The sequence below is a fragment of the Felis catus genome, chromosome B4 (genome assembly GCF_018350175.1).
Source record: "Felis catus isolate Fca126 chromosome B4, F.catus_Fca126_mat1.0, whole genome shotgun sequence".
Classification (NCBI taxonomy): domain Eukaryota; kingdom Metazoa; phylum Chordata; class Mammalia; order Carnivora; family Felidae; genus Felis; species Felis catus.
The window spans coordinates 113,600,449-113,627,100 of NC_058374.1; the positions used below are offsets into that span (position 1 = coordinate 113,600,449).

Sequence of the window (26,652 nt, forward strand, 5' to 3'; positions counted from 1 at the left end):
GCGAATTTTGAGGATCTAAAGGCAGAATGCTGGGGCGCCTGGGTGGTTCAGTCAGTTAACCATCCAACTCTTGATTTTGGCTCAGGTCATGATCTCACTGTTCATGAGTTTGAGCCCTGTGCCAGACTCCATGCTGACAGTGCAGAGCCTGCTTGGGATTCTCTCTCTCTCTGCCCCTCCCCTGCTCACACTCTCCCTCTCTCCCTCTCTCTCAAAATAAATAAACTTGGAAGAAAGAAAGAAAGAAAGAAAGAAGAAAGAAAGAAAGAAAGAAAGAAAGAAAGAAAGAAAGAAAGAAAGAAAGAAAGAAAGAAAGAAAGAAAGAGAAAGAAAAGAGAAAAAAGAAAAGAAAAAAGAAAGAAAAGAAAGAAAGTTATAGACTGAGTGCTTATGTATCCTCCCCCAATTTATATATTAAGTCCTAATGCCCAATGTGATGGCATTTGGAGATGGAAGTCTTTGGAGTGATTGGATCATGAGGGTAGAGCCCTAATGAATGGGATTAGTGCCCTTATAAAGACCCCAGAAAGCCCCCTCACCAATTCCACCATATGATGCATAGTAAGAAGACAGCTTTCTATGAACCAGGAGAGGACCCTCATGAGACATGGAATCCAGCAGCACCTTGATCTTTCACTTCCCAGTCTCCAGAACTGTGAGAAATATACTTTTGTTGTGTATAAGCCACCCAGTCTATGGTATTTTTGTTTACCAGCCTAAACTGAATGAGACATAGCCCAATTTAAAAATGTGTTATGGACTTGAATAGACATTTCTCCAAATAAGATATATAAATGGCCAATAATCACATGAAAACATGTTCTACATCTAGTGACATTTGTCACTAGAAAAATGCAAATCAAAACCATGAGATACCACTTTACACCCATTAGAATGAGCAAAAAGACAGATAATAGCAAGTGTTGATGAAGATGGGGAGAAAACATAACCCTCATACATTGCTTATGAAGATGTAAATTAGTGCAGACATTTTGTGCATTAATGCAGACATTAAACAAAATCTGAAGTATCCATGCAGTAGAATACAATACTGTTTAGCAATAAAAAAAAAAAAATGAAGTACGGATACATACTACAACATGAATGAGTCTTGAAGACATTATGTTAAATGGGAGAAAAAGTCACAAAAGATAATGTATAATTCCATTTATTTGAAATGCCCTGAATAAGCAAATCCATGGAAATAGAACATAGACTAGTAGCAGTTCCCCAGTTGATGAGCTGGGAAACAGAATGAAGAATGATTGCTAATCGATATGGATTGGGGCTTCTTTTCTCTTTTCTTTTTTTTTTAAGTTTATTTATTTATTTTGAGAGAGAGTGTGTGAGAGAGAATGAGCAGGGGAGGAGCAGAGAGAGAGGGAGACAGAGAATCCCTAGCAGGCTCCACACTGTCAGCATGGAGCCCAACGTGGGGCTCAATCTCATGAACCATGAGATCATGATCTGAGCTGAAATCAAGGTCAGATGCTTAACCAACTGAGCCACCCAGGTACCCCTGTGGTTTCATTTTGTAATTTTATAAGTGTTGTAAAATTAGACTATAGTGATGGTTGTACAACACAGACCCAGTCTGTGTAATAAATAAATAATAACATAATGTTTCTGTTCAATAATAACAGAGACAATAACAAAAGCTCTCGAAAACTCAGGTAAATACCATAATGTTTGAAACAGATGAGAAAAAGGCAGAAACTGGATTTCAAGTCATGAAAGGGTGAAATCATCTAATATAGGTCCAGGTACCCAGGGAGTGTCCAGTAAATCAAAATTGATGATTCCAAGTTCCTTGATCTGATGTGGTCCTCCTGAGATCACAATATTCATCCCTCTACCCCATAAAATCAAACCCAGATAAGTGGGCCATTTTCAGTGATGCTTTTATAGCCAAATGGAAAAAAAAAAAAAAAAAACAGGGCTTCACAACCTCTTTGGGTTATGGTTACTTGATCTGGGGGGATGCTGAGTGTTAGGGGTGAGAATTTCCTCTCTGAGTCTTTGTGATCATGACACTGAGCACTCTGATAAGCACCTCTTGGTAAGAGAGAGTGGTACCACAATAGAAGAAAAAGCGAACAGCTAAATGCTTCAGAGGAGAGCGTTCAAGACAGCTAGTGAGGTTTAGAACGAACAGGGAAAAAAGAGTAAAGCCAACAGCAGGCAGAAAGAGTATGGAAGCAGTAGACAATGAGGAGAGAATAGTGATAGAAAAATAAAAGGATATATCATAGCAACTTTGATAAGGCTGAAAAGTTTAGAGAAAAGAGAGGAAAAGTGGGGGGAAATAGAAAAAAAGAACAAATCTGCGTCTTGTTTTTTCTTTTAACATGTCTTCTTCTTCTTTCTCTCAAATATTGATAAATATGGAGCAAAACAAGACATTTGGCCCTGACATTTGCTCTTTGCTTCACCAACAGAAAGGGCATTTTTCAATCCAATACTCAAAGTGATGGAAAAATGTTTAGAAGAATGGGGTAAGCATTACAGTATCCAATTCTCCATAATATAGCTGTCCTGGAGCAGCAGAGGTGAATTGTTTACTGTGTTCTCGTTAACTGGCTAATAAATAAATATAAATTATTTTTTTCTATCCAATTTATAATGCATATTAGTGACAAAAAATAATTATTTAGTTTGCTATTGACTAAAAATTGACAGAAGCAAAAGTTTTGATAAAATTTCTATCTGCAAACTTTGATTTAGAAGAAATGCACTTGGTAGATATAATGTCCATAAAATAACACCTCCAGTCTAGTAGCTCTGATTGTTGATACAAAGAAAACTCTCGATTAGAAAGCCTTCATTTCCATCGAAAATTTTCCATGGAAAATAATGATTCTGATGAGAATAATTTCAGCAAAATAAAAATGAACGTTAAGAAATTGGGTGTGATTTGAGTGCTAGGTGGGAAATTGATTAAGGAATTAAATTATCTCAATGGGGAAAACCGTCTTCTCAGTACAGATTCCTGTTGTCTGAGTACATTCCTCTCTCTGTGCCCTGGAGGTATTCCTGAGAGTGTGTGTTGCTGGCACACAATGAGCCCCTCTGTATCTATTTCAGAGAAGCTTGATTTCGTTGTCCTTCTGATAAACAGTGTACATTTAAGAGAATAAGCAGCCCATATTCCCTGGGCTTGGCACGGGGAGGAAACAGATGATCTGATAGGTTTTGTTGCCTCTAATTTTTGTGACTAATATAGAGGCTCTGTTTGAAAGCACCCAGACCTGGCTCTATTCTGGTTTAGCTAAAAACAAATTTGGAACAACATGTACTCTTTCCCAAAAGCCAGGCCCTCAGAACTATCCTAAGGATAGTTGTGAAAAGCAAAAAGCAAGCCCAGTACAGTTCAGAGTGTCCATGAAACTTGCCAAAGGCCTAAAGAAAGTCAAAGAGGCCTAATTGGATTCAGACAGTGGGTCTAAGAGAAGTCCTTAAATGCTAACATGAAGAACTCTTCCTATTCCTTGTCTTAAGGTTCCCCTATGGAAGAAGCATCTCTAGAGAAAGTCCTGTCTTGCCCATGCACCCCGTTACTCCCCTTTATGTGATTGGTAAATTGAAAAAAGGAACTGAGAATGTTCTTCTCAACTCCCTCCTCTAATTCTCTGTAGAAGCCAAAGAGAAGCCCTCAAGGAAGATGCAATCTGAGCTTCTTGTTGCTATAAAATTTACAAGAGCACATACCTGCTTGTCACTATGTTCATATCAGGAACACTTATTTATCTACCTCTGCCTGGTGAACACAGTGATGAATCTGTCCCATTCTGGGCAAAGATTTAGTAAGTCCATTTGCCACATATGTAAGTGATGTTTTCCATGGGTCTTCATCTAAGATAAAGCTGATATTTTGATGACCATCCTGACTCCTGTTTCTTAGATGGTTCCAAACTCGGGCAAGGAAGAGGGAGTGTTGTGCATTAACTGCTAAAGTTCCAACATAAACCCCAATCTGCTCTCTTCACCTCTAGCTGTTTCCTTCCATGGAAACTTGTGGAATTTTTGTTTATGGTGTGTGTGTGTGTGTGTGTGTGTGTGTGTGTGTGTGTGTGTGTGTATTTTTAGGCAAAAGAAATAGAAATAAGAATTTGGGGTGCTGCTAGTATTCTGAAAATCTTGTGTAAATGAAAAGCCATAAGCTTTTTTAAGTTTTCAGGACACAAAATTCTAAGGGAAAAAAAGAGGGTAGTGACAAGAAACAGAAGTAGGTAGGGCTGGGAGACATATGTTCATAAGGAACAGGCTTATTTCATGTAGGAAGAACATTTGAAACAAATAGTATGTATTTTAACATGTAGTCTCTGGATTATGTAAAATAAACAACATTCTCTTGAATAAATCTCCTCTTAATATCTCACAGACACCAATATATTTTTTATGAAATTGATCTCATATTTGAAAAATTGGTTTGAATCTCATGAGACTTAACTTTTAAACAAAATGGGCATTATTAGTAGTATCATTACTTCACAAACAGGTGGTAGGTTTGCCTGTATTCCCAGGCCACGTTCGATTTATTCAATAATGTAATGGAAAATACTCTACAAGGAAAATGCATGTACCCCAGGGATTACATTTCTACTTATGCTTGCACTTGCCATCAACATCAATAAATACCAACAAAGTGTTACTGCAATTAAATGCAGAAAATAATTTTAGAAATCTTTGAAAAATAAAGGAGAAAAGTTCTGAAATAGGAAAATAAAGAATGCTTCTCTGGCTACATGGAGTGGCCTCAGAGGAAATTGTAAAGCTGGAGAAGTTTGTCTTTCAGTTTTTTATTTCTCTGGTTCCTTTTTAGGCACTTTATAATTTCATGCCTCCTTTTCAGGACCTTGGACTTGGCCTATCTTGGCTAAGACAAGGGGAAGAAAGCATCCCTACTCACTTTTCCCCAAGCACCTTAGTCCATTTGGCTTACTTCTATACACCCTTCAAGAATTAGCTGAAATACACAATAGAATATTACTCAGCTATAAAAAAAAAAAGAATAAAATCTTTTCATTTGCAACAAGATAGGTGGATCTAGAGTGTATTATGCTAAGTGAAATAAGTCAGTCGCAGAAAGACAAATACTATATTTCACTCATATGTGGAATATAAGAAACAAAACAAATTAACGAAGAAAAAAAAGAGACAAACAAAAGATCTGACTCAAATATAGAGAACATACTGATGGTTACCAGAGAGAAGGTGAGTGGGGGGATGGGTGAAATAGGTGATGGGGATTAAGGGTACACTTATCATGATGAGCACCAAGTAATGGACAGAATTGTTGAATCTCTATATTGTGCACGTGAAACTGATATAACACTGCATGTTAATTCTACATGAATAAAAATATACATGAAAAAAATCATAAAATTAAAAAAAAAAGAATTAGATCGAATTATCCCTTCTCTGAGTTAGAGAATCTTCTATTTCTACAGTTTCCTGTGCATACTCAAACAGAATAGAAGGCATGTCTTTGCCTAAATGATAAACTGTAAGGTTTAGCCTTTGTGGGTATAGGAAAAGTCTGAGCTGATAATACCTACTCATAACCCAACAATCACCACAGACACATTTGTCTACCCAGCCTTCACCTCAGTCTAACCTTGCCCTATTATTCCATTTCAAGCTGAGAGAACTTGAGAGACAGAAGCTCTCTACTTGGGTATTTCTACCCATAAGAACAGCGTTCCTCATCACAGACAGTTCTGCAATTGTTTTAACCTATATCCAATGCAAAGTTTCATTGAGATTACTAACAGGTGAAGAACCAATTCACCAATTTGAATTTTACCATTATCATTGGCATTGTCAACAAACACTTAATGAGTGTCCGTAGAGCACTGCACATTGTATTTGATGCTAGCGGTTCATCTTCTTTCCCCCAAAGGACATTTTAATGAACAGCGAAATAGCTAAAATGTAGACATGAAAAAGAAAGGACTAGAAAAATAAAAGGAATTAATAATTGGTCCCTAAGTAAAGAGCTGCCTGGATTTTTTTCATTCTTTATTTTTTCTTTGTTTGTTTGTTCATTCATTCTTGAGAGAGAGAGCAAGCGTGAGCAGGTGAGCGACAGGGAGAGAGAAGAAGAGAGAATATCAAGCAGGCTCCACGCCCTGCACAGAGCCCAACTCAGGACTCTATCTCCCAACCCTGAGATCATGACCTGAGCCAAAATCAAGAGTCAGTTGCATAACCAACTGAGCCACCTTGTGTCCCTCATCATTCCTTTTAATATCAATAGCATAAGTCATTCAAAGATATAAAGAGATTTATTTACACACAAACTGAATAGAGAGAGAAAGATGATGTTATAGACTGAATGTTTGTATTCGCACCAGATTTATACATTAGCCCAATATCCAAGATGACAATATTAGGAGATGGGGCCTTTAGGAAATGAGTAGGTCATGAAGGCTCCACCCACATGAATGGGCTTAGAGCCCTTATGAAAAAACAAAACCCAGAGAGATCCCTCTATCCTTCTGCCATGTGAGAACATGGCAAGAAGTTGCTGTTTAGGAGCCAAAAATTAGACCTTCATCAGACACTGAGTCTGCTGGCACCATGATCTTGAATTTCCCAGCCTCTACAATCATGAGAAATGAATGTTGTTTATAAACCACCCAGTGTGGTATTTTTGTTATAGTAGCCCAAATGGACTAAGAGACGATGATGACAATGACGACATGCAAATGTGCGTGAAGATCTGCAGTCTAGACAAAGGTGCATCTGATACACCTATATGTTCCTATGTCTTTATCTAGATAGTAGACATACACAGAGAGATACAAATGTCTAAAAATTCTTGTTAGCAGCTCTTAATATATTTAATGTAAGTGGATAATACCTTTGATTTTACTGATTAAAAATGGCACTAAGAATTTTCCTGAAACATCACTTGAAATTCCTGATTCAAATGTGAACTCTGTGGTTAAAAAGAGTACAGCAATCTTGGATAAAACCCAAACAACAGCACTAACTTTGACTGAGGAACTGAATGAAGAAATTTCAAGGCTAAGTACAAATAGCTAAGGAAACATGTAAGCCTAGGCCTAATTTAATTTGTAAGCCCCAAAGTAGTAGGGGAATTAGTTAACCTAGTACAAATGACTTTTCCAAAAGGGCTTTTTATCTTTAGCCTCAATAATGGAAAGTAAGTCCAGAACAGGTACCACTGGTTAAAAAAAAAAAAAAAAAAAAAGAATTTTCCCAAGCACTTATGTTAACATCGAACACATTTTAAACAAAATTAAACATTGACACAGACCTCATTCCTGGGATGCAGCACAATGTTACCTGGATAGTGTCCTGGATAACCAAAAAGGCTTCTTACCTAATGTGTGATATATTTGTCTACTCATTTAAGTGGCACACTACTTTGTTTAGAGGTCTATTTAAGAACTGTTCAAAGAACTAGAGTGGTGCCTAAAGATGGGGATAGGTCATAGAAGACTTCACAAGATATAAAGGTTTGAGCTGATTCTTAAAGAGCCAGGGGTTAAGAAGAGAACCTGGAGGAGAGGTCAGAATTGTTGCAGAGAAAATTATTTCAGACAATGGAAATTGAATTAACAAATGCCATGAGGCCAGAGAGAGAACGGCTTGTTTGAAGAACATAGAAGAGTTAAGAGTGGTCAGATTGCAGAACACAGGAGAATGCTTAGATTGAATCTGAAAAACTATCCATTCTATTCTAAAGAACTTGAAAATCTACAGGCCTAAGAATCCCATCTTTAGGGATAGAAATCATATGACACTCATCACCCCCACAATTGTGTAGTGTTTATTGTCTGATATTTTCACCTCTGTTAACAATGAAACTTTTATCAAAACCTGAATACCAGTTGGTGGACAGAACACCGCCTTGGCTGTAAAATTCTCTAAACAATTTAAGTTTAAAAAAAATTTTAAGTAAATAAATACATATAGTTATGCCACAAGAAAGCCATCTTCCATTTTTACCAAATTCTCTTCTCTATCTACTAAGGGACTAACCTCATTATAAACCGCCCCCTGGAGTATTCTGTCTTTCCCACAAAAGAGGGAGGGGGAAAAAAAGAACTTTCCAGGGATAGTTTTGCACACAAATGACAGGCATAGGTTTCTAAAGGACGGTTTCCAACCTGTTAATAGTTTTCAATACACAACAGCTGCAATCCATGAAAGGGATAAATATTCATGGCACAAAGCATTTATATGTATCAAATGTATATTCATGAACAAATGGCTTCCCCTGCCTTTAATAGTGTTTGCTGTGCAGTCAGTGAAGAATGGACCAAGCTTCCCCTGGCTGCTACTGCTGCGTCTCCACCCCTCCATCTCCTCAATGTCAGTTCTGCAGTGGTTCCCAACAGGACAATAGCCATGAAAACGAAAACACCAAAAATGTGCCCAGAATCACTCCACACTCATTCCAGATCAGATAGCAGCAACACCCTGTGTCAATTAATGACAGGTTTTATATAGCTGCCAACTTATTTTTCAGGAAAAGCATTATATATTCAAGACTGGTGTGGCCATATGTGCACCGTAATATCCATGGTTGACCCTCCTCTTTCAAGAATGCTTTGTCACTGCACCGCCTTCCCAACGGGCCTTCCTAAGAATACTGGAAGGGGAATTTGCATACACTGAATAACATTCTCTGGTGATCATCAGCATCCAGTAGTCATGGCCTCCATCAGAGTGTTCTGTGCAGCATGGAGGCAAGATAATGGCAGTGCAAACTATTCAACACAAGTCTTTGTTATTCATAAGGGTTGGTGGATGGTATGTGCTTTTGAAAATTGGCATATTGTTTGATAAAAGTGTTGTTTGCTCCATTAATTTCTCCAGGAGGGAGGAAAGAATAGAACCAGGTGAGGAAATGTGCCTTTTGTTGAAAAAGAATAAGGAGTCATTATAAGGTTTTAGGGCACTGCACAAAGCCTGCTAAAAATAAAAAATAATACTAACAATAAGGAAATGAAATCATTTAAATTGTAACACGCAGGCAAGGAGCTGTCAGCTTTGCAGACGGGGCCTCCTCACTTGCTCTGTTAATTCTTGGTCATCTTCCCACCTTCCTTTATATTCACAGGAAAATAAGTCCATCTCTATCAGAAATGCCAACTTTCCCCTTTATCTCTCATGGCCTTTGTTCTTGATCCATCCTAAGAGATGTGTTTTTAAGACCACTAAGAGAAACTGAAAATAGGATTCAATGTCATTCCCTCCCACGTGTTTTTTATAAGGATACCACTTGTATCTGAATTTTAGTTTTTATAGTGAAAGTATACCTATCCTTCTTGGTAGTTTATGCAATATATTGCATCAGACTCTGAGTTGTAGTCTACTATAAAATATGAAAAGATTTTAGCTCTTTATGCTAAAGACTGAGATTGCCTATAATAACCGGTGAGGAGGAAGCACCTTGCTGGATATGTCAAGTTTCCAGAAATATCATGGGTTGTAGCTGTACTTGGCTAGGATGAAGTCATACCTCTGTATAAATGAAATGGTTTCAGTATTTAAAGTATAGTTTCAGTGTTTAAAACAAAGCTAATTTTTGCCCTGTATTAGGAAAATTAATCCTTCCAAAAGGAAATGTTTCTGAAGTTATCATAAATAAATAGCAGAGGTTCTCTAGAGGCTGATGAATCTCTGCAGACCCACAATTAATTCCCTAGATCCTTCCACTTCTGATTATACAATGTGAGGCATGTTGCCATCATCTTTTTTCCCCATCTCAGTGAAGTCTTAGTATATGTGTCAGATCCTCTGTGTCAGCTTTGTACTATCCTTATTAATAAAGAGCAGCCCAGATTCCCATCCAATACCATACCAACATTGTCACTTTACCAGAAATAAAAATAATATAAAAGGCATAGGAACTGATCTCATCTAATTTGTTTATTTGAATTATTTCTTCCATGCTTATTATGTTCCAGTACCGTGCAATTTGCTATAGGCACAGCATCTTCTCTCAAGACATTTTCAGTCTTATAGAGACATCAAATGAGGTAGCCATACAGTTAGAATACAGGGTGCTAAGTGCTCCAGTGGAGGAAGTACAGGGTGTTATGGGAGTGGAGAGTTTAACACACTTGCCCAAGATTCTACAACAAGAAAGCATTAATGCCTGGATTTGCACCTAAATTTCCAGGCTCCTAACTTTATACATACCGCTTACATAAAATATTGATGTAGCTTTGCCCAACCCTCCTATATATAAGAAGAGTCACTTGAATGGCCACAGGAAGTTCTCTTCCCCTGCTCTTAGGTAAGACTGGTTAGAATTATGTCACCGATCTTAGCCATGAAGGAGGCCAAAGCTGGAAAGTAGAAAACAGGAATCTCATGATTCACTGAATGAGAGTTCTGTTAGAAAACAGGAACAGTAGAAAGGCTGTAGCTGCACATGAAGTCTGTTACTTTTGTCATTACATTTTTGAACCTCTTTTGTTCTGGGGTCAGTCTAACTGCACACTACATGAATCCAGGCTGGAATGGGGCTAAAGTACACAGATAGACATGAGCAGAAGGGGAAAAAGCAGATGGGAAAATTTTCAGGGACCCCATAGTCTCCACCCAAGACTACCCTGTCTCCCTTAGACCAATCCCTTTTGTGATTTAGCACAGTCTGATAAGCAAAAGATGAAGAATCAAAGACTTTCCTAACTTTGAAGAATGCACACTTAAGGAAAACCTTGTCCGCTAGTAACCCCAAGACTGTTATAATATCATTAGAATATCATTTGCCTTGCGGTTTGCCCCTCCCCACCAAGGTTTTCTTTTAGGTGCTCATGGGAAGGTAGAGAGGACAGGAACATGCCCAAAAAGTGGGAATGAAGGAAACCAGGGCAAATCCAGTGGATGGTGTGATAATGACAACATAGAGCAGAGAGACCTCCGTAGATAAACACAATGCAGAACTCAGTGGGCTGCTACCCACCCTCTGTTCAGCCCACTCCTATGTCTTTGGTGTGTACCTTCGCTTTGCTAAATAAAATCTTTGTTGCTTTATTTTTAAAGTATATTTATTTATTTTGAGAGTGGGAGAGAGCATGAATATGCACATGCCGGGGGGGGGGGGGGGCAGGGACAAAAAGAGAGGGAGAGAAAGAATCCCAGGCAGGCTCTGCCCTGTCAGCGTGGAACCCAGTGCAGGGCTCAAATTCACTAACTGCGAGATCATGACCTGAGCTGAAATCAAGAGTCTGACGCTTAACCGACCGAGCCACCCAGTTGGGTACCCGCAAATCTTGGCTGCTTCAACTCTCTATCCAGTCTCTTGACTGAATTCTCCCCTTCAAGAAGACAAGAAATGAGAAGTTTTACAATCTACTCCCCAGTAACCCCTCCACCAACCAACCAACTCTTGGGAAAACGAGTCCTCTTTGTGTCTATACTTGATAAGAAGCTGTTGTCTTGAGAAGGAGGGATGGTGGCAAAGACCCAGCCTCCCACTGGCTTCATTGCTTTGTATTCCCCACCCTAGTATCTGCTAGAGTCCATACTGGAATTCTTGCCATTCCCTTCACCACCCTCCCCAACTCCCACCAGTTAGTGGCTAGATTCTCAATCAACTTTTAGCCTAGTACCAACCATGATGTCTTTGGGTAAGGTAATAAACTAATGAGAACACAGAAACTAACCATACATCTCACAGTGTTTCACGATTGTGGCCAGCCTCAGAACAATCTCCCAAAAGCCTGGATGTGGGGAATAACTTCTTCCCATTGTCCAACATTTCAGGATTAGGAGGAGAACCAACAAATAATGAAAACTAGGATGGGGAGCGAAAGGGGACTATTAATATCATTTTAGGCACTTGTTTTAATGAATGTTTTACTTCATTAGCAATTCAAAATAACCTAAGTAGGCAAGTGTTACTGATTGAGAAGAAGTAGTGAGGTTAAAATCATTCCTGAGGTCACACAGCCAGTAACTGCCAGATCCAAGATTTAAACTCAGTCATAGGCCCTCCCACTACCGGTGCTTGCTCCTGAAGACAGATGTGTCCTGGCACTCAAGGTGAAAGAGGGGATGAATTCACCTTTCCATAAAAACTGAGGAGCATCATGCCTCATCTTTTCTGCTCCACATACAAAAAAATGAAAGATCAAATATTCAAAAGTGAAGGAGAAGAAGCAAAAAACACAAAGAAGTACACTGCAAAATTCTTTATGTACTACAAGGAGGCCAGTGCTTCTGAGTCACCAGGACCAGTAGTGCTCCATGGGGTCTGGAATTAGGTGTACAGCCCTTGGGCAAACTGCTGATCCCTGGAACTATCACTATAAGGAAAGCTACTTACTTGAAGAAGGAGGGTTGACCACCCAGAGCCAACTCCATAACTGGATTTGCAGTATCCCAAATATCACCCCAGCACAGAATCTCTTTATAAATGCTGGTTCTGGACTGGGAGCCCAGGGGGTTGGAGGACGCATCAGCTAAGACCTAGATGGGGAGAGGTGAGCACAAAGAAAGGGAAAGAAAAACACTGAAATGTGTGGTTAGTTTCTATGATTAGCTCAGTGTGATTACCTTACCATAGGACACCATGGTTTGTATTAAATAACAGTTAACCAAGAACCTAACCACTAACACATTCTGAGTCCTAAAAATCTAGTTCTCTGTATGCCTTTAGAACTTTATGCACACACACACACGCACACATACACATATATATATATATATATATATATATATATATATATATGATATATATACAAATATACATATATTATATATATTTATATATATATTTATATATAATATATAAATATATATAATATATGTATATATAAAGTTCATATATATAGTGAGCTAGCCTTGAAGAAATTTTAAAGAGAATTTTCACTTGAGAAGGTATGAAACCATCTTGACCATTCAAACTGGGAAACTTGCCACTTATTGCTCTCAGCAATCATCCACAGGTAATAGATGAATATTATAGTCTTCTATTGTTGGGCAAGAAGAAGTTGGCTACTAATTTAAGACAGTTTTAAAATTATTAAGAACATTGAAGCTTTCGCACCGAAATCCTGAACCAATGTTCGTTGTTCATGCTCTATTGTTTCTACCTTTAGGTATGTTACTATTTTCCTTACATAGTTAGATGCTTTATGTTGAGTGCATAAATACTGACAAATGTTGTATTCTTTTGTTTGACTGACCCCTTTATCATTATGTAACACCCTTCTTTGTCTCTCATTATAGAAACAAAGGATCTCTGTAATACAACAGATTAATACAAAGGATCAAAAAAGACTACTACAAATAATTATATGCCTACAAATTGGACAAACTAGAATGGATTAATTCCTAAAAATAGTCAACCTATGAAGACTGAATTATGATGAAATAGAAAATCTGAACAGACCAATTGCTAGCAATGAGATGGAACCAGTAGTCAAAAACCTTCCAACAAACAAAAGTCTAAGACCAGACAGCATCACTTGTGAATCCTACCAAATATCCTAAAGAAAAATTAACACCAATACTTCTCAAACTCTTCCAAAAATAGAAGAGAGGGGAATTCTTGAAAACACATTTTACAAGGCCAGCATTATTTTGATATCAAAACCAAACAAGGGTGCCACAAAAGAGAAAATTACATGATGAATATAAATGTAAAAATTCTCAACAAAATATTAGCAAATAATACATTAAAAAGATCATACAGGGGCGCCTGGGTGGCGCAGTCGGTTAAGCGTCCGACTTCAGCCAGGTCACGATCTCGCGGTCCGTGAGTTCGAGCCCCGCGTCGGGCTCTGGGCTGATGGCTCAGAGCCTGGAGCCTGTTTCCGATTCTGTGTCTCCCTCTCTCTCTGCCCCTCGCCCGTTCATGCTCTGTCTCTCTCTGTCCCAAAAATAAATAAACGTTGAAAAAAAAATTGTAAAAGATCATACACCATGACCAAGTGAAATTTATTCTAGGGATGCAAGAATGGTTCAACATCCACAAATCAGTCAATATGAAACACTACGTTTAAAAAATGAAGAAGAAAAATCCTATCATCTCAATAGATGCAGAAAAAAAAACACTTAACAAAATTCAACATCCATTTAAGATAAAACTCTCAACAAAGTGGGTATAGAAAGAACATACTTCAACATAATAAAGGCTATATATGACAAGCCTACAGCTAACATTATATTCTGTGGTGAAAAGCTAAAATCCTTTCCTCTAGGATTAGGAACAGGACAAGGATGTCCACTCTCACGTATTCAAAATAGTATCAGAAGTTATAGCCAGAGCAATTAGGCAAGAAAAAGAAATAAAAGGTATCCAAATTGGAAATTAAGAGGCAAAACTGATTACTAATTAGCAGATGACCTGATAGTATATATAGAAAACCGAAAGACTCCACCGAAAAAAATCTGTTAGAACTAATAAATGAATTCAGTAAAGTTGCAATACACAAAAATCAATACACAAAAATATATTGCATTTCTGTACACTAATAACAAATTATCAGAAAGAGAAATTAAGAAAGCAATCCCATCTACAACTGTATCAAAAAGAATAAAATACCTAGGAACAAATTTAATCAAGAAGGTAAAAGCCCTGTTTATTGAAAACTACAAGACTTTAATGAAAGAAATTAAAGTAGAAACAAATAAATGGAAAGATATCCATGCATATGGATTAGAAGAATTAATACTGTGAAAAAGTCTATACTACCCAAAGCAATCTACAGATTCAATGCAATCCCTATCAAAATTCTAATGGTATTTGTCACAAAAATAAACAATCCTACAATTTGTGTGGAATCACACAGATCCTGAAGGGCTGAAGCAGCCTTGAGAAAGAACAAAGCTGAAAGCATTATGCTCCCTGATTTCAAATTACATTTCAGAGTTGTACTAATTGAAACAATATGGTATTGCCATAAAAACAGACATATAGATCAATGGAACAGAATAGACAGCCCATAAATAAATTTGCATATATAATTCATTATTTATGACAAAGGAACCAAGAATACACAATGGGGAAAAAACAGTCTCTTCAACTGGAAAATTGGAGAGCCACGTGCAAAAGAAGGAAACTGAACCATCATCTTATGCCATACATAAAAATAAACTGAAAATGGATTAAAGATTTGAACATAAGACCTGAAACCACAAAACTCTTAAGTAAAAAAAAAAAAAAATGCAGTAATTTCCTTGACAGAGGTTTTGGTGATGGTTTTTTAAATCTGATACCAAAAACAAAAACATTAAACTAAAAATCTTTTGCATAGCAAAGGAAGCCATTAACAAAATGAAAAGCAATCTACTGAATGTGAGGAGAAAAAATGCAAATCATAGATCCGACAGGAAAAATATCCAAAAGAGACAAAGAACTCATAGACCCCAATAGCAAAGACAATCTGATTAAAAAACAAGCAGAAAATCTGAATAGCCATTTTTCCGAAGAAGACATACAGATGGCCAACAGACACATGAAAATACGTTTAACGTTATTAATCATCAGGGAAATGCAAATCAAAACCACAATGAGATATTAACTCACACCTGTTGGAATGACTGTTATCAAAAAGACAAGAAATAACCATTGTTGCCAAGGATTTGAAGGAAAGGGAATCCATGTTCTATGTTGGTGGGAATGTAAATTGGGGCAGCCACTAAGGAAAACAGTGTGGAGGTTCCTCAAAGAATTAAAAATACAACTATACGATCCAGCAATTCTACTTCTGGGTATTTCTCCAAAGAAAATAAAAACACTAATTAAAATAAATGTATGTACCCCCATATTCATTGTGACATCATTTACAAAAGCCAAGATATGGAAACAAACTGTCAGTCAATAGATGAATGAATAAATAAATGATGGTATGTGTGGTATATGTACACACACACACACACACACACACACACACACACACACAAAGGGGGTATTATTTAGCCATAAAACTGAATAAAATCTTGACATTTGCAACAACATGAATAGACTTTGGAGGGCATTATGCTAAGTGAAATAAGTCAGAAAGAGGCAAATACCACATGATCCCTGTTATATGTGGAATTAAAAAAAATAAGCTCATTGGGGCAATCAGTTGAGCGACCGACTTCGGCTCAGGTCTTGATCTCAGGGTTTGTGAGTTTGAGCCCCACATTGGGCTTTCTGCTGTCAGCACAGAGCCTTCTTCAGATCCTGTCCCCCTCTCTCTCTGCCCCTCACCCCGCTTGTACTCTCTCTCTCAAAAATAAACAAACATTAAAAAAATAAGCTCATAAATATAGGGAACAGATCAGTAGTTGCAAGAGGCAGAGTGGGGGGATGAGGAAAATGGGTGAACTGTTTTTTTAACAAATTGAATAAATTTTTTAAAAATATGAAAAGCCTTTAAAAGTAAATCAGTTGAGCTATAGTCGTTCTAGATCAAAGGCACAATATTATTAAGATGTCAATTCTTCTTAAATCAATTTAAAGATCAAGTATAATTTCAATAAAAATCTCAGCAAGCTGTCTTGTAGATATTGGCACATTTGTTTTAGACACTGCATATTCTAGACAGTACTCATGAAGAGCTAGTCAATGAACACACATTTCCCAATTTCAAGATTTATTATAAAGCTTCAATAACCAAGAGAGCATGATATTTTAAAGCAAATAGACACATAGATAAATGGAACAGAATACAGAGTCCACAAACAGACCTATACAAATACAGACAACTTGACCTTGGTCAAATGAATAAAGGCACAGCAATAAAAAAGATAGTCTTTTGGTCCTCAGTAATCATCAACAAATGATAAGGGTACAAATGGATAACTACAAGGAAATAAATGAGCAAACATACAAACTTTGCACCTGAGGCATAAATTCACTCAAAATAATTAATTTCCTTAAATGTAAAATGCAAAACTATAAAAATTATAATTTACTAGTTACTTTGAGGACTAGTTTTTAAATACCATAACAAGCATATTCATAAAAGAAAAACGTTGGCAATGTGGACTTTATTAAATTTAAAATGTCCACCCTGTGAAAGATAATGTTGAAAGAATGGATAGATAAACCCCAGGTTAGGACAATATATTTTCAAAAGACATATATGAAGAAAGATTTGCATGCAAAATATTCAAATAACTAGTAAAATGCCACAGTAAGAAAACAAATTCCACAATAAGAAAACTCCCTGAATTAAATAGGGCAATATAAAGAGATGTCTTTTCAAATAATATATATAAGTGGAAAAAGCATGTGTAATTGCTCAACATTGGGGAATTAATGGAAAATAGTATGCACTGTGCATAAGGAAAAGCTAATTGAAACACCAATGAGATACCCTACCCATCTATTAGAGTGGCTAAATACCAAAAACTGATCATACTAATTGCTGGTGAGGATGTGGGACAGTAGGAAATCTCATTGACTGCTGATGGGAATACAAATGGTACCACCTCTTGAAAAAGCATCTGGCCAGATTCCTGTGGAGCTAAGCCTAGTATCACTATATGGTACAACAGTTGTGCCCCAGTATATTTACCCAACTGGTGTGAAAACATATGTTCACATGAAACCACTAAGAACACATTTGCTTTATAGTAAATTTATTAACAATGGGCAAAACCTGGAAGGAACCAAGATGTTCTTTAACAGGTGAACAACAACCAAGTGAGGCACGCTAGGTGGAGACACTTGAGGCATTACATGCAGCGTAGGCACAGTGTAAGGAAATCCATGAGCTCAGACACAGGCCGGAGGAACAATAAATGAAGTCTAGATGGACTGGACGCATGCAGAATGTGTACAGACATGAGCTGGTATAGCCTGATGCACAAGAGGTAGACACCCTTGAGCTTGGGGTGCAGGTGCAGGGAGTGGGAGGTCTTATATCAGATGCAGACACAGGAGATAGAGACCCTCAAGGAAGGATATGTGCTGCAGGCACAGAAGAGAGTGACACTAGCTGCCTGACATGGGTTTTAGGAACAGGAGGAGATAGAGACTCATGTGGGTTGACATGGTTGCAAGAACAAAGGGAAAATAAACACATCCCACCAACAATACCACCAACACCACCACTACCAGCAACAACAACCCTGTATTGCCGCATCCCAGAAAAATGGGATATGAACGCACCCCCCCACCTTCCTCTCTAAGCCAGGCTGATGAATTGGAAACTGCTATGTCTATGAGACGTGAGTTCTCCTAAGACGTGCTATTCTCCCTCCTTTCTGGCTGTAGGGAACCTGACGTGTCCAATAGCACCAGAAACTGAATGACCGGTGCTATGTATTGTATAGTGCAAGTTATATACACTAACAAAGGCTTAAATGAATAAGCAAATGGGTTAAAAGGGGGGGAGGGGAAAGCTTTCCTTATGAAGGCTGGCATAGGTATTTGTCCACAATGGATGTGACCATGACTTTTAAGAATTAGTGGCTGCCAAGGACTTAGAGAACTGAGGTCACCCTCCACGTCCCATTCCGCCACTCCCCACTTTGGAAATTCCATCATCAGAAAGGCACAGTAAGTAAGCCATGCTTCAGGTAGGCTCAAGTTGTGGTAGAAAGACCAGCCGGGGCAGATGTAGGAGGTAGATCTTTTTAGCTCTATTGAGGAGGCTCCTCTTCCTGTCCCTTTTCCACTGGGGGCTGGACGCCCTACAGGAAGCAACAGAGCAAAGATGTTGATATGACATTGGTGCAGCAAAAGCATGGTTTGTTACACACCTTATGCCTGCTGTACACTCCAGGTGACGTGAGATAAAACCAGTTTACTGGTCCATGTTATGGCCTTCTAAGAAATACCAAAAAAAAAAAAAATTCTCACTCCATCCATACATTATACAGAACTCACAAAATGTATGAACTCAAGGGAACTATCAGTCAGGACCGAACACCCCTGCCCTGGCCTTACGCTCTTAGGTGAGCATGTGCTTTCTTGATGTCTCATTTCGGTTTTAGTACCTGCAACCCCTATTTCCATTTATATAAATGCACACTTTGTAACAGGACGGCATGGCAGTCTCAAATGGTCCATTCACCATTATCTGAAATAGATTTGTTCCCTTTCAATGACTTTGTCAGGGGGGAAAAAAAAGCTAATATGTTCTTTTTCCTTCATGAAGCAAGAGCCACGTTGGGATGGGTGCAGCCAACTTACTCCCCACTATATAAATTACATGTATTTAGCCCTTTTTGAAAATCCAAGGGGGGAAAGTGGTTGATGTGTGTGTTCAGCTCTTTTACCCCTACGGGCTCGTTCATGTGATTTCACTTATTACTAAACTCCATGAGATAGGTCACAGTTTCAGATTCTTGGTCCCATTTTAATAATATTTAATAATGAGCAAACTGAATCACAGGGAACCAAAGTGATATGGCTGCCTGGTAACTGGTTTGCCTGAGGTTTAAACCCTCCTGCTATGAAAACCAATGTTTCTTTCATGATGCCACCCTGTTTTCTTCCATGAGAACACTTGTATTTATTTATTCTTCTCTCATTTCCTCAACTATCCCGCATCAAATATTAGGGGCAAGCGGAAGAGGGAGGCAGTATTTAAAAAGGGTGAGGAGAGCAAGGAATACTGAATAAGAAACAAAGCCCCAAAATTTAAGGGGAAAATGTATAGTTTAACTGGGAACCTTGTGAAACAGAAACAAGAATGACAGTGAAGAGAGAAGGGATAAAAAGGAGGCAAAGGATGATGCTAGCAGTACTGGGGATGGGGACTAATTGGTTCTGAAAGGAAGATCAATGAAAAATAATACCAGTTCTCTTCGGAATTTTGTAAGTTCCCATTAGTTGTTGTTGTTGTTGTTGCTGTTGTTGTTGTTGTTGTTGTTATCCTAGTCTTGTAGCTACTTGAAGTGTACATGTTGGGGGCTGGGGTGTGGATCTTTTCAAACTCCAAAGAATTTTGCCATGGTACCGCTGAGCTGGGAAGCAACTGGAAATCGAATTACGTGTATAATGTATCTGGCATCTGGAGGAGGCTCCTAAAAGAAAGAGCAGGTGGTAGCAATAGGAGTGGGCAAATTTTTTTTTCGCTGTCACCAGCTTTAATGGCACAATTTGTACAGCAGTGTTGACAGAACGGCCTGCTTTCATTATCTTTTTCTTTTTTTAATTTAAATCCAGGTTGGTTAACATACAGTGTAATCATGATTTCAGGAATAGAATTTAGTGATTCATCACTTACATACAACGCCCAGTGCTCATGCCAGCAAGTGCCCTCCTTAATGCTCCTCGGCTATTAGCCCATCCCCTCACCCAACACCCTGCCAGCAACTCTCAGTTTGTTCCCTGTTCTCTTTTATGGTTTGTCTCCCTCTCTGTTTTTATATTGTTTTTGCTTCCCTTTCCCTATGTTCATCTGTTTTGTATCTTAAATTCCACATATGAGTAAAATCATATATTTATCTTTCTCTGACTGACTTATTTCACTTAGCATAATGCATTCTAGTTCCATCCACGTCATTGCAAATGGTAAGATTTCATTCTTTTTGATTGCTGACTAATAATACATTGTGTGTGTGTGTGTGTGTGTGTGTGTGTGTGTGTGTGTGTGTATCACATCTTCTTTATCCATTCATCAGTTGATGAACATTTGGGCTCTTTCCATACTTTGGCTATTGTCAATAGTGCTGCTGTAAACATTGGGGTGCATGTGCCCCTTCGATGCAGCACTCCTGTATCCTTTGGATAAATATCTAGTAGTGCAATTTCTGGGTTGTAGGGCAGTTCTTTTTTAAATTTTTGAGGAACTTCTATACTATTTTCTAGAGTGGCTGTACCCATTTGCATTCCCACCAGCAGTGCAAAAGGGTTCCTCTTTTCCCGCATCCTGGCCAACGTCTGTTGTTGCCTGAGTTGTTAATGTTAGCCGTTCTGACTGGTGTGAGGTGGTATCTCATTGTGGCTTGGATTTGTATTTCCCTGGTGATGAGTGATGTTGAGCATTTAGAAATGGGCAAGGTATGCCTCGGTGGCTCAGTTGGTTAAGCATCTGAGTTTGGCTCAGGTCATGATCTCATGGTTCATGACTTCAAACCCTGTGTGAGGCTCTATGTTGCCAGTGTGGAGCTTGCTTCAGATTCTGTGTCTCCCTCTCTCTCTGCCCCTCCTCTGCTATTCTCTCTCTCTCTCTCTCTCTCTCTCTCTCTCTCTCTCTCTCTCTCTCTCAAAAATAAATAAATTTAATTTTAGAAATGGGCAAATTTAATGATCCTTGAGACTTTGAGATAAGAAGAAAGGAGTTGCTCTATTTCTCCTTCAATAGTATAATAAACAGGTGACGTTTTTTTGAGTACTTTCCATGTTCCCAAATCTGTTGTAAACACATGAGACCTGTTAATCTGTTGGATTCTGAAAAAATCTTATAGGATATGTACTATTATTACCCCATTTTATAGAGGGAGAAACTGAGGTCCAGAGAAATAACTTGCCCACTGTTATAGAAACCATCCTTCTCCATTTTTTTTCTTCTTCACTCTACTTCTTAAACCATTTCTTAAAGGAGAGAGCTGATTTTACTTACCTCCCACTTATTCTTTGACCCAATACAATTTGGCTTCCATTCTGTCCTCCCACCTCCAACAATGCACACAAGCAGAAGCATCTCCAGTGACCTCTTAACTTCCAGTTCCAGTGATTGTCTTTTATTCCTCGTCCTATTTCACTACTCTGAAGCTTTTCATAATGTTAACACACCTCTTCCTTTTCAAAATGTAGGAGCCTCCTACTCCTGGCTTTGCTCCTTTTTTGCTAGTGCTTGCCCTCAATCCTCTTAGTTGTCAGCCACTTCTTATGTTTCCAGACAGCAATAGGCTCCATCCTTCACCCTCTTCTCTCCTCCTTCTCACAAATGAGTCTCACTAAGATACAGCAGGGGTGGACAAGAGAACATGAGAATCACCTGGGAGATTTTTAGACTATTCATGCCTTCTCCCAAGCTCCTGGTCATTCTGATACATGCCCACACCTTGTTGGGGAGTAGAAGCAGAGAGAGTTATGTTACCAAAAATAAATTAACGGTAAAAAACTTTAAATAGCTGTAGGTACAACATGAAAAACACAGACTCATTGCTTCTGTAATGTCCCAACCAACACAACCTGGGTCTACTCATAAGGAAGCATTAGAAAATTCCAAATTGAGTAATATTTTACAAAATGATTGGCATCTAATCTTTAAAAATATAGATGTCATGAAAGTCAGGGGAAGACTGAGGTACTATTTAGATTGAAACAGACAAGAGAGACATGATTTCTAAAACCATACATGATTCAGACCTAGATCCCTTTGTTATAGAAAATGCTACTGGAACAATTGGCAAATCTTGTCTAGGGTCTCTAGATGAAGGATCCACAGGAATTATTTACACTACTTCTGCAACTTTTCTGTAACTTTAAAATAGTCTCAAAATTTTAAAAAATGTTTTATTAAAGTAAATAACAATAAATTGCCTACTTGACTTGTGTATCAATAAGCATATCTCATTAAATATTCTTCGTGAATAGTAAAATTTATCTTTATTGGGTGATGAACCATGCTAAGAACTTTACATGTATTGCCTCACTTCGTCTTTATAACAACTCCATGACGAAGGTACTAGAATCACATTTCTTTTGCAAAGAAGTCAAGCATCTTGCCTGGCAAGAAGCACAGCAAGGATTTGAACCAGGGTCTGTCTGACACTAAAACCCATGTCCTTAAGCAATGTTATTCATCTAAACATGATGACCCAATATCATTAGTAATCAGGGAAATACAAATTAAAGCCATGGTGAGACACTGGCATACACCCACCCATCAAAGGGACTGAAATTAAGACTGGCGATGCCAAGCATTGCAGAGAATGTGGAGCAACCATAATCCTCAACATTGCTGATGGGAGTAGAAAAATGCCATAATCACTCCGGAAGAAAGTTTGCCAGTTTCTACTAAATTTAAATAGGTGCCTACCTTTGACTCAGCAGTCCTGCTCATAAATATTTATCCAAGAAAAAGGAAAATAAATGTCCACATATAGATGGACACTGTAAAAATGTACATAGCCACTTTATTTGCAATGGTCCCCAACTAGGAACAGCCCAGGTTGAGGAAAAATAAAAAATGTGGTATATTCTTTTAATGAAATACTACAGAGGAACAAAATGCTAAGATGCCCAACAACAGGGATGCATCTCACAGACATTATGCTTCAGAAACAAACGACAATCAATCAATCAATCAATCAATCAACAATGAAAACCAACGAGACACAAAAGAGTGCATGCTGCATGATTCCCTTTCACTGAGTTCTAAAACTAATTTATGGGTAAAAACTGGAGCAGTCGTTGTCTCTGAGCTTAGGTGAGAGGGGTTGACGTGCAAGAGGCATGGCGGAAGTTTCTGAGGTGACAAAAATGTTTATATCTTGATAAGGGTGTGGGTTACCTGAGTATATCTCTTAGTCAAGATGAGTGCACTTTAATATATGTAAATCTGACCCTAAAAGTAACTATATAAACAAATAATACAAAAGCTGGGGGGAGGTAGGAGAGGGGCGAGATATAGATGAAACCAGCAGAGTGGAATGTTGATGTTACTAAAGGTTAATGATAACTCCATGGGGAAATATTATACTATTCTATTTATTTTGCGTATGTTTGAAATTTTCTATAATAAAAAAAAAAAAAACTTCCAGAAATGACTGCCAAATTCTCAGTATTTGTTAGGAGAACTAAAATACAAATGAGTGGTTGGTTGGTTTGAGACCAGATTACTGAACATCAGGACCCAATACAAAAAAAGCAAATATGATCAAGCCTTTTCCCTTCTGAGAGTCTTTGATAAGGTTTCCACCCCCTGCCCTAGAGAACAGAGTGTGAACTCCCCAACATGGCTTACAAGTTCCTTTGCAGTAAACATATATACCCAAATCAGGGTACAGAGTTTTTTGGTAACATTTTATTCTATTTACTACTTAGACCATCTCCATGGAGATTTCATCCCATTTTATAGGTAAAATAATTTATATCAATGAAGGGACCTAAAACTGGGTGAATAGTAAGTGGTAGGGCCTAGAGAAAATTCAAGTTTTAGAGTCCTCCTTCAGTTTTTCTCTGTACCATTCATTCTTCTTTCTCTGTAATAGGAAGAATTATAAGATGGCTGGCAAGATTCCAACTCCCTGAATTTTTCCCTGTTATAATACCCTTCTCTTGAGTGTGGGCAGGGCTAGTGAATATGATGGGGTATCTCTGGTTACTAATCACTTGACTTTAAGTTAATCAAAGGGGAGAATGCCCTTGATGGGCATGATCTGATCAGGTGAGTTCTTCTAAGAGACGGTGAAGTGTCGCAGCCCTGCTCTCTAATTGGCCTCAGAGATGAAATAAACTGGCATGTTTTCTGTTACAGGGCCTCTTGAGGGGCCATGTGGCAAAAACCTGAAGGTGATCTCTAGAAGCTTAGAGTGGCCTCAAATCAACAACCAGCAAGAAAAAGGTTCCTAACCACACAACCCAAAAGAACTGAATTCTCCTAAGAGCTATGTGAGCTTGGAAGAGACCCTTAAGCCTCAGGTGAGATATAGGCCCAGCCAACCCCATGACATCAGCCTGGTGAGATGCTGAGCAGAGGACTCAGTTAACCTACAGAAATGTTGAAATGACACATGTATAGTTTTAAGCAACTAAGTTTATGGTCATTTGTTATACAGCAATAGAAAATGAATATACCTTCCTTTCTTCCTTTTCCAGTTATCCACTATCCCTCTCAATACTCCAGTCCCTCTGAACTTTTCTTAGTTTCCTAACTGGAATATTACTTCCAAGACTGTGGTTTTGCAAGGAATGTTCACTTTGCCTGGAATGCCCTTTTTCTCTTTTCTGCTTACTGAATATTAGCCATCCTTCAGGATCCAGATCAACTCATCCTTTCCTGGAAGACGTGACTTCTCCAAACTAAATTCATTTCTCCCTGCCCTGTACTCCCACAACATTTTATTCTCTCTCTCTCTCTCTCTCTCTCTCTCTCTCTCTCTGTCTCTCTCTCTCTGTCTCTCTCTCTCTCTCTCTGTCTCTCTCTCTCTCTCTCTCTCTCTCTCTCACACACACACACACACACACACACAACTTAATTGAAAGCAAGAACTTATATTATCTACTTAGAACTAGAATAGCGCTTAGAACACAGTAGCCACTCAGTAAATAGTTAAATGAGTTAATACACCTATTGTTTTTCATTCAAATGCTTCTGGAGTTTAATCAATCTAACAAATACTGCTTTTCAGTTCCTCTTATAGCTGCTGTTAAAAAATAAAAAGATTAGTAGGTCAGGTTTCCTGTTCCAAACAGAAGGCATAAGATTTGCACACAATAATAATTACGAGAGGCAGAGCATGATGTGTGGCCAATAAGAATCTGTTCTGTGGGAGGTCTTAGGGAGAGAGAGAGAGGCTTCACAGAATGGAGAGCATTATTTGTCTCCCAGCCTCATCTATCTATGTATTTTAGGGAACCACACTTTTCCATCATTACTAAGGTGGAATGAGGATGGAAGAAAAATGGCTGCTCTTATCTTTCAGGTGGCTGGCTGGTGAGCCCCTCTCCCAGCAATTCGCAGTCCTTTGTGAGCAGACTGGAGCATACACACAGCTATGAAAACAGCCAGAGGCAAAGTCAGGTCACTGAGGGGGAGAGGGTTGTTGAGCAACGTCAACTTCCCTCTCAGACCCTGTGGACAGCAGGGCCATGAGAGACACTGAGCCACAAAGTCTTACTGTTGCATGTGGTGCTACTCACAGCAACGGCTTCAACTGCTGTTGGTGTGAAACCCAAGGAAAATGTCCCTGCAGCTGCTGATGTCAATATGCACATCATCAGGCACCCACATCCTGTTGCCTTACAATCATACTAGCTCTCCTTTTGTATGATATATCAAAGAGGATATGTCTTCTAACCCCCCTCCCCCCATAGATGTCTTTCATTTTTCAGCAGAAAAGAGATGTGTATTTGAGGTCTGCTAAAGTGCACTAAATATGGGCCAGGGTGACTTCCTCTCATGTCAAATGGTAACTCAACACACTTAATCTTTTGGTATCAATTCAACACTCTTCTTCCTTCAAAAATTCCCATCTACTTAGTCGGCATCAGTCAAATAAACTTGCAGAGAATGACATAGAGTGTCTATAATATTAAAATCCACTTAAATTTTAAAACAGTTAAACATATTAGGGGAGCCTGGGTGGCTCAGTCAGTTAAGCATACGACTTCAGCTCAGGTCATGATCATGCAGTTCGTGGGTTCAAGCCCCATGTCAGGCTCTATGCTGACAGCTCAGAGTCTAGAGCCTGCTTTAGGATTCTGTGTCTCCCTCTCTCTCTGCCCCTCCCCTGCTCATGCACTCTCTCTCTCTTTCTCTCTCTCAAAAATACATAAACCTTAAAAAAAATAATCAAAAAAAAAAAAAACCCCATACTGATCCAGTTGCTTCTCTAAGCTTACAAAATGTTGTAGATATAAAGTCATGATTATGCTTAACTTGGTTCCATGTTTTTGAGCTTTATCCACTTAATTAATCAGGCTGAAATAATCATCAGATCATTGGATCAATGTAGATTACTCATACCAAGCTCTCCATTTTGAACTTAACATTTTTAGCTTTGGAGAAAAGGGTAGGAAGAAGTGTTCAAGGTTTATTG

General features: G+C 38.4%; 1 long non-coding RNA gene across 4 annotated transcripts in view; it reads left to right on the plus strand.

Annotated features, from left to right (window-relative positions):
• The window catches only part of LOC109501712, a 76,693-nt gene that overhangs the window by 32,348 nt on the left and 17,693 nt on the right, over positions 1-26,652 (plus strand). For 3 of the 4 annotated variants that reach the window (XR_006600961.1, XR_006600958.1, XR_006600959.1), the window contains exons 1-2: positions 1,448-2,549; positions 24,369-24,532. This is a non-coding gene — a long non-coding RNA (uncharacterized LOC109501712). Of the gene's footprint in view, positions 1-1,447; positions 2,550-24,368; positions 24,533-26,652 lie in introns of those variants that run through there. The other variant, XR_006600960.1, reaches the window with a different exon arrangement.